Source organism: Camarhynchus parvulus, chromosome Z, assembly GCF_901933205.1.
Source record: "Camarhynchus parvulus chromosome Z, STF_HiC, whole genome shotgun sequence".
NCBI classification, from domain to species: domain Eukaryota; kingdom Metazoa; phylum Chordata; class Aves; order Passeriformes; family Thraupidae; genus Camarhynchus; species Camarhynchus parvulus.
This window is the reverse complement of record NC_044601.1, coordinates 42367613-42375152: the sequence shown is the minus strand read 5'-3', so window position 1 is coordinate 42375152 and position 7540 is coordinate 42367613.

The window sequence follows — 7540 nt, the reverse complement described above, 5'->3', positions numbered from 1 at the left end:
TGGCTCCTTCAGCCACTCCTCATAGGAACCCTCCAGATACCTCACCAGCTTTGTTGCCCTTCTCTGGAAACACTTCAGCACCTCAATGCCTTTGCAGTAGGGAGGGGACAAAAACTGGACAGAGGACTTGGGGTGTGGCCTCACCAGTCCTGAGTGCAGAGGGAAGATGACTGCCCTGGTTCTGCTGGCCACAAGTCAGGATCCCACTGGCCTTCTTGGCTACCTGGGCACAGTGCTGGCTCATGTGGTGAGATCATGGGGCAGTTTCAGTCCTACAATGATGACTTGTGTCTTGGCTTAGAGAGAAAAAATATTTTTTTCTCTAAAGAGAAGGGCTCAAATAATCCCCTTTTGCCATGAGAATAATGAATATTAGTGTGAAAGTGGGGAAAAAAATTAAAGAAAATTTGAGCCTTATATCCCACCCTCACCTCACTGTGTGGCCGGAGGCAAAAATGGCGGCTGGCCTCCTTTGTCTCAGGGGAAGGGAGGGGAAAAAATGTTCTCTCAGCAGCTGGGAACCTGTTGGATTTCTGGCATGGGTCTTCTCTTCACAGCAGGTGAAATTGGTAGATTTTAGTGTCATTTCTCGTGTTGGTTCAGCTTCTACGAGGTCTAGGGTTCAGTGCGGCCCCCCACCAGTTCCCTGGATGGACTGAAAAAAAAAGTCAACAAAGCAAAAGCCAAAATATGTCAAGCGAAAAACCCAAAAACAGTGGAGAGGATTCCCGGTACAGCCTCCAGGCTCGGGGGAAGGGAGAAAAACCCCAACTTTTTGCTTCCATCCGGCAAAAACTAATCCAACAAAAGCAACAGCGTAGCATCCCAGTCCACACCCTGTGCGCTCAGGAGAGTGAAGGCTCGAACCAAACTGAGCAGGAGCCCAAGGCTCCCCAGCCCAGCCCAGGACCCATCTTAAAGCTGCAGCAGCCATTTCTGGGCATAATGCAGATAAATAGGGCATAAAGTATCATCATAAAATCACCCCAAGACAACTTAGTAAAGAAATGGTGGTATCTTACGTAATAAGGCTCCAAACTATCTAGAGATTTTTAAAGGGAATTGGTTTGTACTCCTGATTAAGACAAATTTTGAGGACTGAATACAGCTCTATGTTAAGACTGTGTTTACACCATTCTGTGTTTTATACAGAAACACCCACATGCATAAAAGCCAATGGTACTGTGGAAAGCTCTGAATGGCCCCATATATATAATCCTTTCATATAATTTCCAGAATAACAGAGGTTCAGATTTACAGAGACTACCATTTGTGAGTCAGAGAAAGAATGGACAACAACACATGGAGTAGATATGCCCCCTTCCTTTTACATAACAGTGTGAGAAATAATAACCAGTTTTACTCTCAATTTTCTAACTTCTATGCTTACATGTTGAGTTGCTTGTTCATTCCCTAATACTTCAAAATGCCAGTTGACCAACTAAGCATTAATAGCACTCCTTGCCATTTAAATTTCTCAAGTAATTATTAAATACTTTAACATTCATCTGCCTTGCTAGAGAAGACTGGTTTTATGGTATACATAAAATATTTATTTATATTAAAACTATAAAAAATTATTTATATTAAAACTATAAACTACGTAACTATGAACACTATACTCAACAAATGTTTTGCTCTTTAGCATCTTTTTAGAAAGATGAATGTAGAAAATGCAATATGATTAGATGTGGTAAAAACATCACAGAATTAATAAACAAAAACTAGAAAGAAATGTAATGTCTCAGCCATTTCAATTATGTCAAAATTGAAACAATTAAAAACCATAATTCTTTATAAAATCACTACATTTCCATTAAAAAATTAAAGATTCCAATATGCTGCAATATATCATATTGATACCTAAACTGACAAGAGCAATCCAAACCAAGAAAAAGGTTCTAAATCATATACAGAGCAGAAATTACCATCTCATGAAATGTTAGTTTTCACTGCAAAGATTAGTGACATCTGAAATAATTAGGGTCAATGACTTCACTATCAGGAATTAATAAGCTTTTAACAGACAAAAGTATATAACTGAGTTAAATTCTTAAAGCAAGTTTGCTAGAAACAGCAGAGATATGTAAAGAAACATGAAATTCTGAATCAGTTCTGGAAGGGACTTATTAGAATGATATAGTCCCCTTACTTCTTTTTACCTTTTTCACCATTTCAGAAAAAAATGTTATGCAAATATATAAAAGCAGATTGTAGAAAGACTTCCCTGAGCTTTAAGTACACCACTCCATGAGCAGGTACAATGGTCCCTAGCACAGGGACTCTTCTCAATGTAAATAAAAAGAACTTCTATTACTTCTAATCAAGGCAAAACACTCACTGCTCTGTTGCCTTTAACTCTTAGGCTGCTTAGTGTAAACTTCTCATTCCAGCTGTCACAGAGCCCACACCAATGCTAACAACTTTCGCCTCAACCCTTCTGGCAGAAGAATCATTGCTACAGTTATCGTTTTTAATGAGGCAGAGTTGTTAGCAGTTCTGTTCCCATTATAATCAAAAAGAAATATTTATGTTATGAACTCTGTCACAATTTTTCTGTATTTCATAACTTCCCTGATGGAAAGCACAGTCAACTCTACATATAGGATACCATGCTTATGCACTCTGCATTATTTGTAAGAGTTATACTTCATTTGCTTCTGTTCTTTTCATCAAGTTTAAATTAAGTTAATGAAGTCAGCCATCCTGGTTTTCTCTCTTCTTTCCATGCTGAAATAGTCATATTGGCTTCATGAGAGTTAAGTGACATATTTCTGTTCAGGTCAGTAGAAGGATAGTTTCAATTTCCTTCTTCTCTTCCTCTTTCCCAGAAGACACATCTGATAAAAGTGAAATACCCACACAGATTATTACATTGCCTGCAAGTCATTACAAGGCTGTCCAGGAAAAAAAGTCCTTAAAAAAAAACTCCTTTCTTTTCCTTCTTCTGCTCCCCTTGCATAGCTCCTTCTTAAAATTGTGGCTCATATTTCCCTCTTCCAGTGTCTTCTTTCTACTTTCTTTGCTTGGCATGATGCTTCCATTCTTCCACCCCTCCTCACACATTCTGCACGTTTGTCTCTTTGCCAAGTTAATTGCTCGCTTCTTCTGCTACCGCCATTACTCTAGCCACATGAAGGTCATTACAGAGGTCTCCTACTGGCAAAGATAAAGTTTGCAAGAGATCCACAGTATTCTCAAGAATTCAGGCAGCATTTCAAATACCAGTACAAACACAATCTCAAGTGACCAATTATCTTTATTTTCATGCTAAAGCAACCTACCCATGGAAAACCATGAAAACTCACATATGCAAAGGTCCCTTTCTAATAGTTCCCACTTTTCAACCCATATTTTTAAACTTTTTATATTTTATCTCAAAAAACAAACAAACAAAAAAAAGCATAATGGCTTTCTCTTGAATACTCCATCATAAAAAGAACTCAATTTTAAAATAAAGTAATGCTTATCATTGTGTCTTTCTCAATTTATTTGTTTCATTTTTTTCACTCTTGTTCTATAGATTTTTCTAAGAAAACTAGCTTTGTCATATCTCATAAAATACCATGCCAATATTTTCTTTTCTATTCAACTCTATGCTTGTTTGTCACTAATTTATTGAGTTTGCCTCCAATTAGATCTTAGCACTTTTCTCACTTCACCCATGTTTTACTTTCTTATTCTTGACTCCTTTCCTCGCTGTAATAATTCCAATAATTTTTGAGCTACTGTCACCCCCATCCCTCCTACACACTGTGCTACTCACTCAGTTTGCCCTTTAGCGTTACCTACTTTTCTCATCAGCACCACCATTGACCAAAGAGGACATTATTGCTTTCTAAATAATTTGCTCTTCTTTTTCCTCCTGTAGCATCTGGGTTGTATTCTGGAAAGTGTAAAAGGGGATGAGATATGTTGGTGCCATGTATTGAGGAGGAAAACCAGCAAGTATGTTGAGGAGCGGAGGAACTGAAACATGTGTGAGCATTAGTTTCCTCCTTTACACCACATATAACATTGGGGCAGGGATGGATAAAGAGGATATATATCAAAATAAAAAGTATATGAAAGGGAGTGCAGATTTTAGTCCTACTGTGAACTAGACTTAGGTCAGACTCCCTCCCAGCCAGTGAAACAATCACCTTGCAATCCAGCAAAGGAAGCAGAGGGTCTGCCAGTCTTTCACACATGTCCCTTTTAATACTTCAGATTTGTTGAATTGCAAATGATCATTGGTTCCTACCAAGAGAATCTTGAAGGAAGTTTTTGGAAATTATGGTGCTGACTTATAACTCCAATGGAGGGGATATGTAAGCTATATTGAATTCCTTTTTACTGTGGAAGAAAATAGAATGGTATTAGAAAAGGTGAAACAGGAGCAATTAGGCAGGGGTCTGAAAGAGACTTCTTTGCCTTGCCTTTGCCCTAAATCCTTGCATTATTTATAGGCAGAATGGGTTAATCAGAAGATGTAGTTATTGTGATATTGGAGGATTTTTTGATAAGGAGTAAAGATGACCAGGGGAAAATATCAAGGCATCTCCAGCAAATACCCTATTTCCAGTAAAACCAGGGAATTAAACAAGAGATATTTGTAGAGGGTTCTCATGTTTAGTAATAACTATCTGTAAGAGTCTGCTAAGCAAAGTTAAAATAGCAATTGCTGGGACAATGGAAGAAGAGCTTTGCGGCCATTCCTATAACTAATAAAGTGTACAATTGTAGATACTAAACTGACTAATTAGTTTCTACATATGTTAGAATATCCTCTTCCCTTGTTAGGATGAGATTTACTAATGCAAGTTAAATGCTCAAATGACTTTTTTTTTTTTTTGAAAAATCTCTATAGCTATATAATCCACAAGAAAATGATGGAAGGCTTGAACCTGTCTACTAATAACTCAGACCTCAGAAGAGCCTGAGAATGACACCCAGGAGGCAATATTTAATGTGGTAATCTCTCCTTTATGAGATTCAAAGAAACCAGCTAAAGCAAACACCATGACTCCACTTAAAAGTAGAACTCAAACCAGGAGCAGAGCTGGTGATGATAAAACAATGCCTGATCAAACTGGAAGCACATGAAGATCTGAGCCCTTTACAGGATCAGAGAATGGGTGAGGTTGGAAGGGAGCACAGTGGGATGTCTGGTCTAACCTCCCTGTTGAAGCAGACTATCCTAGAGCACATGGCACAGGAGCGTGTCCAGAGGGTTCTTGAATATTGCCAGTGAAGGAGACTCTAAAACCTTTCTTGGCAATCTTCTATAGTGAATGGTCAATCACACAGTAGAGAAGATCTTCCTTGTATTCAGATGGAACTTTCTGTGTGTCAGTTCCTGCACATTATCTCTTGTTCTGTTCCTTGGCATCGCTGAGAAAAGCCTGGCTCCATCTCCTTGGCACCTCCCCTCCACCTCAGATACTTGCAGTCATGGTGTCTCCTCTCAGTTGTCTCTTTTCCAGGCTAAATATACCCAGCTCTTTCAACCTTTCATCATAAAAGAGTTGCACCAGTCCCTGAATCATCTTAGTTACCCTCCACTGGACCTGTTCCTGGAGCCCTGTGTCTCTCCTGCACTGAGTAGCTCAGAACTGGACACAGCTATCCAGATGCAGCTTTGTCAGGGCAGGAGAATCAAGACTTTTAGAGAAGCAGGATCATCTCCCTCAACCTGCTGGCAATGTTCTTCTTCCTAGTGCATCCCAGAATAGCATTGTCTTTCTTGTCATTCTTTCTTCAACACTGCTTGCTCATGGACAGAAACTCATAAACTCTTGACTTATGGACAGGTTGATGTGTTGACAGATGAAAAATCATTTGCACCTAGTGGGTTATACAAGACATTTTTTCACAAGGCATTGGCTCAAAACTGCTGCTCACTTGGCTGAGTATTGTAATAATTGGTGGCTGAAGTATACTTCAGCAGTTTGTAAAGAATGGGGGCATTGGAAAAGGAAGTGGTCCCAGGCCAGGGGAAATCAGACAGGAAACCTAAACCTAGCTCTTCAAATCATCAAGCTCATAACCATAAATGAAGAATTCCCTCTAAGGGGACCAGAGGAATCATCCTCAGCTGAGGCCCTGGTTACATTATTCTTGGAGAATGAACAGGTAATTTTAAAAAATTTTATATTGGAGCACCTTATTTGGTACTGAATACATGCAGAGGAAAACTTAGCTTGGAACCAGTAAATGTTGTGGGTGTGGGAGAGAGGAAAGAGAAAAGGCCTTTTTTTCTACAACAGTTACCATTTAAATTAAGAAAACAGCGGGGGACACATCAGTTTTGGTATAAGCCTGAATGCCCAATTCCCTTGTTGAGGAGAGATTTTTTTGGGAAAATTGAACAATCATATAACTTTCCTGGATGAGGAAATATAAATTCAAATACCTTAATGAAAAGCCATTGAGACAAAGATTTTTATGTTACAGGAATCCAATGAGGTAAAAGAAACCCCAGAGGAGGTAGAGGGTGCTGTAACCCCAGTGGTACAGGTAGCTAAGATGCCTGGATGATCAAAGCTGGAGAGTTGTTCAATTTTGAATGGGAGAATTCAAAACTTGGGTGAAAGGTTCAGCTAACATGGACTCTGCTATCCTAGGGCTTCAAAACAGCCTCACTGTGTCCGGCAATTAGCTGGCAAAACAAAGCAGAAATCTGGAAAAGGAAAATCTGAACAGAGTTTTACTACAACACATAGATTATATTCCACCAGCAATCAAGGAAGGAAGTGCCTCAGTGCTACTACAAGTCTGTTACATTTCTTACACAATCTGGATACAAGATATCAAAGAAAATGGCACAAACAGGAAAAAAAGGGAAGCAGTAATATAACTTGGTTTTGTTATGTTGCAAGGAAAAAGCAGCCAAAAAGCCTTGGGAAGCAGCCAAAATGAAGCCATTTTTCAGACTCTGGAGCCAAGAACTGTACAAGATCTATGAGCCTTCTTAGCAGGATGCTAAAATACCAAGTTGCCTTACTGGAGCAGGGAAATGTTGAACTTAAGACTTCCCCTAAATAGTGATTCTATCCAGGACTCAGAACTGGAGCTATACATTGGTGGGAGCAGTTTGGTACAAAATGGAAGATGTGCAGCTGGGTATGCAATGGCAACTTTGACCCAGACAATAGAAGTCCGGACTTTACTTAAGAACTCATCAGCACAAAAAGCAGAATTAATGGCTTTACACTTAATGCTGGCAAAGGGTAAACATATGGACTGATTTAAAAATTATTTTGGGATAATACATGCCCATGAAATCATATGAAAGGAAAGTGGATTGTTACAAGAGTCTCCTAAGAAGTATAAAAAAGAAATTAGTTAGCTACTACAGAGTGTGGAAAAGCCAAAAGAAGTGGCTGTAATGCACTTGTGAAGCTCATCAACTCTTGCAGTCAATCTTACTGCAAACCCTAGTCCAGCTCAGCCAGGGGGAGCATGGCACAAAATAGAGGAATGGGTGCCATGAACTTGCCCCAAAATAAAGATTTTTAGTAGCAAAATAACAAATGCAGAAACCGCACAGAGGAGCAAG